Here is a 13000-nt window from a genome sequence, read left to right on the forward strand (position 1 = left end):
TGCCTAGTAGTGCAATTGCTGGGTTGTAGGGCAGTTCTATTTTTAGTTTTTTGAGGAACCTCCATACTGTTTTCTAGAGTGGCTGCACCAGCTCACATTCCCACCTATCAAACATTTAAAGAAGAGTTAGCACCTACTCTCCTGAAGCTGTTCCAAAAAATAGAAATGGAAGGAAAACTTCCAAACTCTTTCTATGAAGCCAGCGATTCTAAAACCAGACAAAGACCACTGAAAAGGAGAACTATAGACCAATTTCCCTGATGAACGTGGATGCAAAAATCCGCAGCAAGATACTAGCCAACCAGGTCTAACAATACATTAAAAAAATTATTCACCCTGATCAAGTGAGATTTACACCTGGGATGCAGGGCTGGTTCAATATCCACAAAATAATCAATGTGATACATCACACCAATAAAAGAAAGGAAAAGAACCGCATGATCCTCTCAATAGATGCAGAGAAAGCATTGACAAAATATAGCACCCTTTCTTGATAAAAACCCTCAAGAAAGTAGGGATAAAGGGATCATACCACAAGATCATAAGAGCCATATATGAAAGATCCACCACTAATATCATCCTCAATGGAGAAAAACTGAGAGCTTTCCCCCTAAGGTCAGGAACAAGACAGGCATGTCCACCCTCGCCACTGTTATTCAACATAGTATTGGAAGACTTAGCCTCAGCAATCAGAAAACACAAAGAAATAAAAGGCATCCAAATCAGCCAGGAGGAGGTCAAAGTTTCACTCTTCACAGATGACATGATATTCTATATGCAAAACCCAAAAGACTCCACCAAAAAACTGCTAGAACTGATCCATGAATTCAGCAAAGTCACAGGATATGAATAAAATCAATGCACAGAAATCAGTTGCATTCCTATACACCAACAATAAAGAAAGAGAAAGAGAAATCAAGGAATGAATCCCATTTACAATTGCACCAAAAACCATAAAATACCTAGGAATAAATCTAACCAACAAGGCGAAAAATCTATACACTGGAAACTATAGAAAGCTTATGAAGGAAACTGAAGAAGTAACAAAAAATGGGAAAACATTCCATGCTCCTAGATAGGAAGAACAAATATTGTTAAAATGTCAATACTACCCAAAGTAATCTACATATTCAGTGAAATATCTATCAAAATAACACCAGCATTCTTCACAGAACTCAAACAAACAATCCTAACATTTGTATGGAACCAGAAAAGACCCCGAATAGCCAAAGCGATCTTGAAAAAGAAAACCAAAGCTGGAGGTATCACAATCCCGGACTTCAAGCTGTACTGCAAAGCTGTAATCATCATGACAGTATGGTACTGGCACAAAAACAGACACTCAGATCAATGGAACAGAATAGAGAACCCAGAAATGGACCCACAAACGTATGGCCAACTAATCTTTGACAAAGCAGGAAAGAATATCCAGTGGAATAAAGACCGTCTCTTCAGCAAATGGCGCTGGGAAAACTGGAGAGTGACATGCAGAAAAATGAACTTGGCCCACTTTCTTATGCCATACACAAAAATGAACTCAAAATGGATGAAAGACCCAATGTAAGACAGGAAGTCATCAAAATCCTCAAAGAGAAAGCAGGCAAAAACCTCTTTGAACTTGTCCGCAGCAACTTCTTACTCAACACGTCTCCAGAGGCAAGGAAACAAAAGCAAAAATGAACTACTGGGACCTCATCAAAATAAAAAGCTTCTGCACAGCGAAGGAAACAATCAGCAAAACTAAAAGGCAACCGACAGAATGGGAGAAGATATTTGCAAATGACATATCAGATGAAGGGTTAGTATCCAGAATCTATAAAGAACTTATCAAACTCAACACCCAAAAAACAAATAATCCAGTGAAGAAATGGGCAAAAGACATGAATAGACACTTCTCCCAGGAAGACATCCAGATGGCCAACCGACACATAAAAAATGCTCAACATCACTCATCATCAGGGAAATACAAATCAAGACCACAATGAGATACCACCTCACCCCTGTCAGAATGGCTGACATTAACAACTCAGGCAACAACAGATGTTGGCAAGGATGCTGAGAAAGAGGATCTCTTTTGCACTGCTGGTGGGAATGCAAGCTGGTGCAGCCACTCTGGAAAACAGTATGGATGTTCCTCAAAAAATTAAAAATAGAACTACCCTATGACCCAGCAATTGCACTACTAGGCATTTATCCACGGGATCCTGGGGCATATGTACCCTAATGTTTATAGCAGCACTATCAACAACAGCCAAAGTATGAAAAGAGCCCAAACGTCCACCGATGGATGAATGGATAAAGAAGATGTGGTATATATACACAATGGAGTATTACTCGGCAATCAAAAACAATGAAATCTTGCCATTTGCAACTACATGGATGGAACTGAAGGGTATTATGCTAAGCGAAATTAGAGAAAGACATACCATATGACCATTCTCATATGAGGACTTCAAGATACCAAACAGATGAACATTAAGGGAGGGAAGCAAAAATAATATAAAAACAGGGACAGGGACAAAACATAAGAGATTCTTAAATATAGAGAACAAACAGAGGGTTACTGGAGGGGTTGTGGGAGGGGAATGGGCTAAATGGGTAAGGGGAATTAAGGAATCCACTCCTGAAATGCACCATATGCTAACTAACTTGGATGTAAATTAAAAAATAAATACATTATTAATAAAAAAAGAAGTTTTATCATTTGCCCCTCTCATTCCAATCATCGATCTATTTGGAATTTATTCTAGTGCATGATAAGAGGTAGGGGTTTAATGTCATGCTTTTAAACTGTATTAACACTTTTTTTAAGTCCATTTTTTCTTTCACTGATCCACAAAAAAAAATCTGTCACAAATCAAGTTTCCATATAGGTGTGGTTCTGTTTGGGTACCCTGTTCTATTCTATTGGTCACTTTTTCTATCCTTAAACCAGTAACACTATCTTAAAATTACTATACGTTTTTTTTCTTTTTTTTTTTTTTTTGGTGTTTATTCATCTTAGAGAAGAGAGACAGAGCACAGGTCAGGGAGCAGCAGAGAGAGAGGGAGACACAGAATATTAAGCAGGCTCCAGGCTCTGAGCTGTCAGCACAGAGCCGGATGTGGGGCTCAAACCCACGAGCCTTGAGATCATGACCTGAGCCGAACAAAGTTGGATGCTTAGCCAACTGACCCACCCAGGCGTCCCTTTTTTTTTAAAACATTTTTTATTTGTCACCATTAAATATCTAAATTTTAAACAGGTTTTATAGAACTTTAGTACCAGTCTCATCCCCAGTAACTTTTCCAGAACCACTACCTTCACCATGAAGCTCCATGTGCTTTCCCAAATCAAACACAGGCTTCTTCAGCATTTTTACATTTTTAACAAAGACAGCATAGAGTGGATAATGAGATTGACAAGACTTTTCTATGTCTTTTCCAAAGCTGTCTGGAATCAATTTATTGACCACCTCTTTCAAGTCATTTATCTGCATCTCCCACATCATGATCTCCATCATCTTTTTCTGAATTTTGGTGGACCTGTTGGTGCTGAGCATAAGAGGTCTTCTAAATCTGATTGTTACATTTTTTAGTAAAACCAATACAGAATAGATGAAGCAAATAAACATCAGTAGTCTTGATATCAACATGGGCTTCAATCAGGGTCTGCCATTTTTGACCAAGGAGCACATTTTGTCACAGATAAGATCCATGCCATGGAACTTAGGCAGTTTTTGCCCTGAACATCCTCAAAAATTATCTTGAATTTCTGAATACAACTTTCTGCAGATCAACAAGGCTCACTTCAAAAACACGACCCTTGAGGCCATCAGATGTGATTTTGGTTCCTTGAGTTCTCGTGGACTAGTGTTTTTCCAATATTTCTTATACTGAACATAGCTGGTGCTTTCACATCATACCAATCCTTCTTAGAAAATGGATCAACCACTTTCTTCTTGGCTTCCTTTCTGCCACCTTTTGTAAGGTGCTTGTTCTTGCCAACGGCCATGACAAGGTTCAAGGAGCCAAAAGGCTCAGTTACTATAGCTTTTTAATAAGGTAACCTCTATGGCAAATCTCCCCATCTTATTCTTCTTCATATTTATGGCTCTTACATATAAATTATAGATATAGTTTAACAAGTTACACACACACACACACACACACACACACACACACACGTTTCATTTGGATTTTGATTGATATTGCATTGAATTTATAGATCATTTTGGGAAGACATTATTTTAAGAAAACAACATTGAGTTTTATAATCAATAAACATAATTCATTTACTTATATTGAGCCAGTGTTGCAGAGTTCCAGGGGTATCTTTCTCACCACAAGATCCACTTAGATCTTTTCTCCTTTATGCTACTTGTTCCTAAGCTTAAGGAGAATGCTTTCAATATATCAAATTAAGGGGGCGCCTGGGTGGCTCAGTCGGTTAAGCGGCTGACTTCGGCTCAGGTCATGATTTCACAGTCCTTGAGTTCGAGCCCCGCGTCGGGCTCTGTGCTGACAGCTCAGAGCCTGGAGCCTGTTTCAGATTCTGTGTCTCCCTCTCTCTGACCCTCCCCCGTTCATGCTCTGTCTCTCTCTGTCTCAAAAATAAATAAACGTTAAAAAAAAATTAAAAAAAAAAAAAGAATAACGTTAGCTCTTGTATTTGGAAGGTAACCTTTATCTGGTTAGAATGGTCTCTTTTATTCCTTTATTAAGAAGTTTTTTCAAAAAATCATAACTGCGTTGAATTTTATCAAGCATGTTTTGTTTTTAATAGTAAACTAATCCTGGATTTGTGAGATATAACCATCCTGGTAATGATGTATTATTTCCTTTACATACTGTCATATTCCATTTTCTTTTTTTTTTCTTTGTTTTTAAAGTTTGTATTTATTTATTGGAGAGAGACCTACACCACACATCAGAAAGTGCCCTCATTCAGAAAGGGAAGGCAAACATTAAGGTCACCTTACATGTTTCCCTTATTTTAAGGATCATTTCCCTGTGCTATCATCTACTGTCTGAAAACAGTTGCTTCACATATTTTGCTACTTTTAAAGTTATTGGTGACACAAGGTGAAGTCCAATACCAGTTACTCCATCATGTCTAGAAGCAGCAATCTCCATCATTTTTTAATATGCAATATTTTTATCTTTCAGTTTAAAGATCTTCAAATTTCTATTATTTTATCATTGATTCATTAATACATTTTAGTATCTAAACATAAGAACTTTAATATTTAAAAAAATTTTTTTAATGTTTATTTATTTTTGACAGAGAGAGAGACAGAGCATGAGCATGGGAGGGGCAGAGAGAGAGGGAAACACAGAATCTGAAGCAGGCTCCAGGCTCTGAGCTGTCAGCACAGAGCCTGACGCGGGGCTCAAACTCACGGACCGTAAGATCATGACCTGAGCCGAAGTCGGATGCTCAACCGACTGAGCCACCCTGGTGCCCCAGAACTTTAATATTTTTTTAATGTTTATTTTTGAGAGAGAGAGAGAGAGTGCGGGGGATGGGTAGAGAGAGGGGAGAATAGAGGATCCAAAGTGGGCTCCACGCTGACAGCAGAGAGCCAGATGCAGGGCTTGAATTCACCAACTGCGAGATCATGACCTGAGCCAAAGTTGGACACTTAACTGACTGAGCTACCCAGGCGCCCCAAAATATACGAACTTTTATAATTATTTTTTCAGTACAGATTTTTCATTTTATCCCACTGTGATCAAAGAATGCAATATGTATGACACCAGTCCTTTGAAATTTGTTCAGACTTCCTTTATAGCCCAATATATGGTTACAAATATTATCAAAAGTATTCCACTTGAAAGAACATGTATTCTGCAGTTTTTCTGTGGAGCATTCTGTATATGTCCATTGAATCAAGCATATTAATTTGTTTCGTTCAAGTTTTCAACAATCTTGCTAACTTTGCTTTTTTGTGTGCTTGATGTAACACTGAGAAATAGCTGTTGAAATCTCTCATTATAATTATGGAATTTGTCTCTAACTCCCTGTTGTTCCTGGTGATTTGATCCTTTTATCATCTCTAGTGATCCTCTTTAATTGCTTTTTGCTTTAAAATCTCACATTTTCTGATATTAATAGATTTATACTAGCTTTATTTCACTCAGTATTTACCTAATATATATTTTCTACTACTTTATTTTCAATTTTTCTATATTCTTATTTTTTAGCTGTATCTTTTGTGAAGACTGAAAAACATCTGTAGACATTCATCAAAACATCTGTTTCATTACTATGAAACAGGTGTTCCTCAGCAATATTTGGCAATAATGGCTTGTGATTAAAAATGCTTCTTCCTTCATGATAGTTTTGTTGTTGTTGTTGTTAAGTTTTGGAAATGGTACAACACAGGGAAGATTAGTAGCTGGAGGGAAGGAAGTTATTGAGTTATTATAACCCAATGGAGAAAAAAAAATATGTAAGAAATAAAGAAAATTCAAGCTGCGGGAATGATCTTCAGACGACATCAGATCCTACGTGAGAGATGTTAGGATAAAAGAAAAGAAGAAGTTATGGTTTTATAATCTATAAGAAAGAGGAGAAAAAGAAAAAGAAAAAAAAGAAAGAAAGAGGAGGCTTTAAATCATGCAATTTAAAGCTGGAACCAGTATAACACCCAAGACCTGGCCTAAAAGGATCTGAAATGCCCAAGAAAAGGACTGAAAAGGACCACTGAAAGGATATAAATATCATCCATAATTTAAAAAGACTTAAGGATCAAGTTATGAGTATGATTTTGATGAGAACCTGTATTTGCATATCTATGTATAATCTCTATCCTGAGATTTTTGTATTCTAAAGGGCTTATTGTGTATGCTATGTACTGGTCAACTATGATTCATGATTCTCCTTCCCAAACCTTCTCTTCCTCCAGTATTCCTTATTTAAATAATGACATCCACCCATTTCCTTAAGCCAGAAATCTGGAAGTCATCCTTGATTCATCTTTCCCTCACAATCAAATCCTATTGATTTTGTCTTTTAAATATCTTTTGAATCAGTCCACTTTTTCCTCTTCCTCTTTGCCAACTCCCTAATTCATTTCCTCCAATTGTCTTCTGTTTACCCACATGTATTATTTGTGGGCCATCCTTTCCTCCATTCTTCACATAGTGCCTAGAATGATCTTTTAAAAATGCAAGTGATTATGTTACTTCCCTGTTTAAACATATAAAACAGAAAACAAAAATCCTCAATGGCTTCCCATTACTCTCAGAATAAAGACCAAACAATAAAGACTCCAAGATCTGGATTTTGTCTCTCTACATTGTAGCATATTGGCTTTCCTTTCAGTACCTCAAAATCAGTGCTATTCCTTCTGCCTAAATCACTTTCCCCTATACTCTTTACTTAGCCAACTCCTCCTCAGTTTTCTTGTTTTAGCTTTGATGTCTCTAAAACCCAATCTGATCTAAAATAGGTTACCTAATCCCCTGCTGAAAACTCCCATAGCACCCCGTACTATTTTTGCATAAACTCAGTGCATTTGTAACTACTTATAGTGATGGTCTCCCTTCCTCTATTATCAGTTCCATGAGAATTGGAACTGTTTTATCCTTCTTTGTATCTCCAGTCCCTAGCTGACACACGGTAAGATCTTAATATTTGGTAAATGACGAACTCACTAAAAGAATGAATGAATAAATGATGATTGAGCACAGAATGCGTGCTAGGTAGGACAGAGCAGTGTAAAGTACCTCTAGTAATTAGGTAGAAATATAAGGAAATTCTCCTTTCAGAGGAGGATTAGCAATTAACATGGGCACATTGTTTCAAGGGCACCATGAATGGTTGTATTATTATTCTTTATTTTTCCCTTTGCTCAAGTTTCTGCTGAGAAGAACGAGGCTCATGAAATGGTATACTCAAAACATACCAATAAAATGGTGAAGGAGGGTAACCTGTGTCTCTATTTTTTCAGATGAGGGAATTGAGGTTCAGACATCAAAATTATTGGTTTATGGTCTAAAAGTAGTTTGGTAACCTGTGAATTATGATGACGCCATGGTTTCTGTGTTTGACAATGAGAAATGGCCACTTTTCGGAAACTGTTTTAATGATTAGATAAGGCCTATGATTAGACAGTCTGATACCGAAAAAAATAATCATTCTGAATCTTAAAAATATTTCTAATTTAATGTCAGCATAAGGTAGTAATCCTTCCTTCCTAAGGTAATGATATTCTCAAAACAGAGATTCTGCCTCATATAAAATAGATAACTAGAGTGAACTAAATTATGAAAACAAAACTTTTTATGCATATTTCCAAGTTATCTCTGTCATGGAAGTACAATTTGTAATCTCTTTTCTCTGGCCACAGCTTTTCCAACATAGCTTCCCAACAGTGTCATGCATTTTCTTCTAAACATTATGTTCTAACTGTGTGACTAACACTGACAAATTTGTCTGTAACAAACGTCTTCCTCGACCAGCCTGTCACCACTTCCCCTAAATACAGGGTGGTTCTAAATGAGTGATCCTTCAGATACACTCCTCATTGGTATCTGGGCGTTACCTCACAATCTGGCCAAATAACTTTTATAAAGTTCAGTAAACTCTTTGGGCTGAACAAGACTGATTTCATTTTTTGCTTCAACCATAATCATCTAATTGTTCAGACTCTCGGTCATCTTAAGGAAAAAGTGATAGAAGTTACTCAAAATGTTTGTGCAATGTAGCCTAGTTGTATGGCAACAGAAAGTAAATCACTGAAAAAACAAATTTTTTAATGAAAGAATCATGCTAAGTATGTGACTAAGAAATGTCTCTATTCAAACTGTATTTCACATCCAGCCAATTACTTGAAAAAAATACTTAAAGTATTTTATTTTTTAATGTCTATTTATTTTTGAGAGAGAGAGACAGAGCATGAGCAGGGAAGGGGCAGAGAGAGAGAGACACACACACACAGAATCTGAAGCAGGCTCCAGGCTCTGAGCTGTCCGCACAGAGCCTGATGCGGGCTCAAACCCATCAACTGCGAGATCATGACCTGAGCTAAAGTTGGAAGCTTAACCAGCTGAGCCACCCAGGTGCCCCAATACTCAAAGTATTTTTAAACCGGTTCTCTAATACTCCAAACTTTTAAATTGCTTGTGGATATATTTTGTGTGGCTTATTTATTAACTTTTCTCATTCTCGACACAGCAAAATGCTTTGAGAGTTATTAACAATTGAGATATTTTTAAAAAGTCATCACTAAGTTTTACTTCTCAATCTGTAACTTTTATAGGGAATTTACTATACGTCTAATCACTTTAAAGGGAATGATAGGAGGGATAAAAAGTAAGATACAGTTAAAAGTTTAACAAGTAATTGGAAACATAAGACTAACACACAACACAATTATGCAGTGAGAAACAGCAATAATCAAGTGCTGGATTGTATGGCAGTTAGTGAGGCTACATAGAAACAAGTTAAAGCTTTGTTTCTAAGGAGGTAAACTGGTAAACCTTTATTTTTTTTTAAGAAATTGACAATATTTATTATATTTTTTATCTGATTTTTCTTTTCCAAAATGTGGCTATAAAATCTGATTATCAGCTTTATAACGAGCTTTACTTTTCATTTTTAATTATTTTCATAATTTTAAACATATACAAAATTTTAAACATATACAAAAATAGGAAAATGCATCTTCATGTTCACATCACCAAGCCACATGTATAGTTTTATTTTCTTAGGATGTTCTCTCCATAAAGATATTCACAAGATATTTCTCACACCTTTCAGAATTTAACTCAAATCACCTCACAAAGACCTTCAGTGACCACTCTAATTAAAACTGTACCACCCAAACTCCCTCTGCCTCTTCCCTTTCTTTTTTCTTGCCGTAACATTTATCACCTTCTAACATATTATACTTAAAAAATATTTTATTTCTTATCTGTTTGCAATCCAATAAATTTCATGAAGATAGGGTTTATTAAATGTCTTCTTCATTCCCATTACCCAGAACAAGGCCTACTACAAAGAAGTGCTCAATAAATAGTCAACAAATTAATACATATTGACATGGGGAGATGTTCATGATATATATTAAAAAAAAAAAAAAAAAAAAAAGAACTGGGGAATCTACACCTTCCCAGCCAGTGGTAGCAACTGCAGAACTGCAGTAGACCATCTGTCTAGACAAGACAGTTGAGGAGAAGGGAGCAAGTGGAAGGGGGGCGGGGGGGGCTAGCTTGGCCTGCACTCCAGACCTCAGGAACGTTATTGTGCGTTGAACGGCTGATTTTGGAAGACTATTGCCCAGAAGAAAAGTTGTTTGGTTTTCACAAGCCAAAGATGTACCAAAGTATACACGGCTGCTGTATTTGCAGAGCTAAGTCCTCCAGTTCTCGATTCACTGACAGTAAACGCTATGAAAAGGACTTCCAGAGCTGTTTTGGGTTGCACGAGACTTGTTCAGGAGACATCTGTAATGCCTGTGTCCTGCTTGTGAAAAGACGGAAGAAATTGCCAGCAGGATTAAAAAAAAAAAAAAAAACTGGAATCATGTGGTAGATGCAAGGGCAGGACCCAGTCTGAAGACAACATTGAAACCAAAGAAAGTGAAAACTCTATCTGGAAACAGGATAAAAAGCAACCAGATCAGTAAACTACAGAAGGAATTTAAATGTCACAATTCTGATGCTCACAGTACCACCTCAAGTGCCTTTCCAGCTCAGTCTCCTTGTTACAGTAACAAGTCAGATGGTGGCTCAGATACAGAGATGGCTTCTGGCTCTAACAGAACGCCAGTTTTTTTCCTTTTTAGGTCTCACATACTGGAAAAGACAGAAAATACGTTGCAGGATTATCTATAAAGGCCGTTTTGGAGAAGTTCTCATTGACACACATCTATTCAAGCCTTGCTGCAGCAATAAGAAAGCAGCTGCTGAGAAGCCGGAGGAGCAGGGGCCAGAGCCTCTGCCCATCTCCACTCAGGAGTGGTGACTGAGATTTAGGTAGAAGGGGAACAAAAAAACAATTTAAATTTTGGAAAGAAAACAAAGCAACAAAACCCTCCTATTTTTAACTTGGATACCTGCTATTCTCCAAAAGACACTTTCTAGAATAGTTTTGAATGGGTTGTTATTTCTCCTCCAGTTCCACAAACTCTGAAGCCAGTGTCTAGCTTACTAAAAGAAAAAAAGTATACATAATATTTAAGATGTTGAGTATTTCATAGGAAAGCTGAATGATGCTGTAAAGTGCTCTTTAAGTCTTTTTTTTTTTTTAATCCCCTTTTAATGAATGAAACTAGGGGAATTTCAGAGGACAGAGACGGGATTTATTGTATGATAAACATATGTAGTTTTAGTCTTTCTATATTAGAAGCAGTGGTTGGGGCATTTTTAAGATGACTGGCTGTGCTTGTTTTCCTTCATGATAATAAATTTGTCATAACTCAGTAACACGGACTTGCCCCAAGAGGTAGTTGTTAATAATTTAAGGTCTTGCCAAGGTTCTGATGATTCAAACCTGTACTACTGAATATTAAGCAGGACAAAGCTCTCTGGTGCAAATACCTTGAAGGAGTAATTTCTAAACATACAGAGAGGTAACTTGAGTGTATATGTTGCATCCTCTGTCACCTCCCTCCGTATTGATTTTTGATAAAGATTTTAATCTATATTGAAACTTCTTTTTTTTTTTATTTAAAAAAAAATTTTTTTTTCAACGTTTATTTATTTTTGGGACAGAGAGAGACAGAGCATGAACGGGGGAGGGGCAGAGAGAGAGGGAGACACAGAACCGGAAACAGGCTCCAGGCTCCGAGCCATCAGCCCAGAGCCCGACGCGGGGCTGGAACTCACGGACCGCGAGATAGTGACCTGGCTGAAGTCGGACGCCTAACCGACTGCGCCACCCAGGCGGCCCTCTATATTGAAACTTCTAAAGCAGAATCAAAGCTCCTCTGGGGAAATGTCAAGTTTTAGGATGAGGAATCCTAAATAAAGAGTACCAAAGCATTACCGCACGGTAGAGATCACATTCTATTAAAAATGTTAAAGGGGCGCCTGGGTGGCGCAGTTGGTTAAGCGTCCGACTTCAGCCAGGTCACGATCTCGCGGTCCGTGAGTTCCAGCCCCGCGTCGGGCTCTGGGCTGATGGCTCGGAGCCTGGAGCCTGTTTCCGGTTCTGTGTCTCCCTCTCTCTCTGCCCCTCCCCCGTTCATGCTCTGTCTCTCTCTGTCCCAAAAATAAATAAACGTTGAAAAAAAAATGTTAAGTTATCTAAAAAAAAATGTGCAAATCGTCAGGATGGCACACACAAAAAACAAAGGTTAATGCTTCTTGGGGCACATTTCTTAGAGGGCTTGCCTAGTGTGTAAATAATTGCCTTTGTGTTACACGACTGGCGACTTCATTGAAAATCTGCACAATTCAGTTTTAGCTCTGGATTACTTCAGTTGACCTCTGTGAAGGTTTTGTCTGTGTAGAGTGGTTGTTTGATTTTAACCTGTTAGGGTTTGGGTTTTTTGTTTTGTTTTTTTTTTTCCACTCTATATTAAAGTAAAATTCTAAAAGAAAAGAGGTGTGTGTTAATGCTGAGTGGGCTGGTTTAGGTTTGACTTCTTTCAGTCAGGCTTTGTGAACATTGAGATGTCAGATGATGCATCCTGAAGATGGAGCTCTTCAATTCAAAAATCTTCATTTGAAGGCTTTTTACTTGAACCCAAACCAAAGTACTCTCAGTGCCTCTTTTCTAAACGTTCAGGAATAACCTATCACCGGTTCAGACTTTTCATAATCAGGGAGGATCATTTGCCTACCCTATAACAACATGACTCAGTGCTTATTTTTTTCTACACTTAATATATTTTTTATTTTTTTTAATTTTATTTTTTATTTTTTAAAATTTATATCCAAAGCAGTTAGCATATAGTGCAACAATGATTTCAGGGGTAGATTCCTTAGTGCCCTTTACCCATTTAGCCCACCCCCCCTCCCACAACCCCTCCAGAAACCCTCAGTTTGTTCTCTATATTTATGAGTC

General features: G+C 37.5%; 2 pseudogenes; one reads left to right on the forward strand and one right to left on the reverse strand.

Annotated features, from left to right (window-relative positions):
* Nucleotides 1-3248: 3248 nt before the first annotated feature.
* Nucleotides 3249-3994, reverse strand: LOC124512274 (40S ribosomal protein S3a-like; annotated as a pseudogene).
* Nucleotides 3995-6465: 2471 nt separating this feature from the next.
* On the forward strand, nt 6466-10966 carry LOC124512275 (SIN3-HDAC complex-associated factor-like; annotated as a pseudogene).
* The last annotated feature ends 2034 nt before the right edge of the window (nt 10967-13000 follow it).

The sequence above is a fragment of the Lynx rufus genome, unplaced genomic scaffold (assembly GCF_022079265.1).
Source record: "Lynx rufus isolate CCGP_SWC_20201006 ecotype Redwood Valley unplaced genomic scaffold, mLynRuf1.p SCAF_17, whole genome shotgun sequence".
NCBI lineage: Eukaryota > Metazoa > Chordata > Mammalia > Carnivora > Felidae > Lynx > Lynx rufus.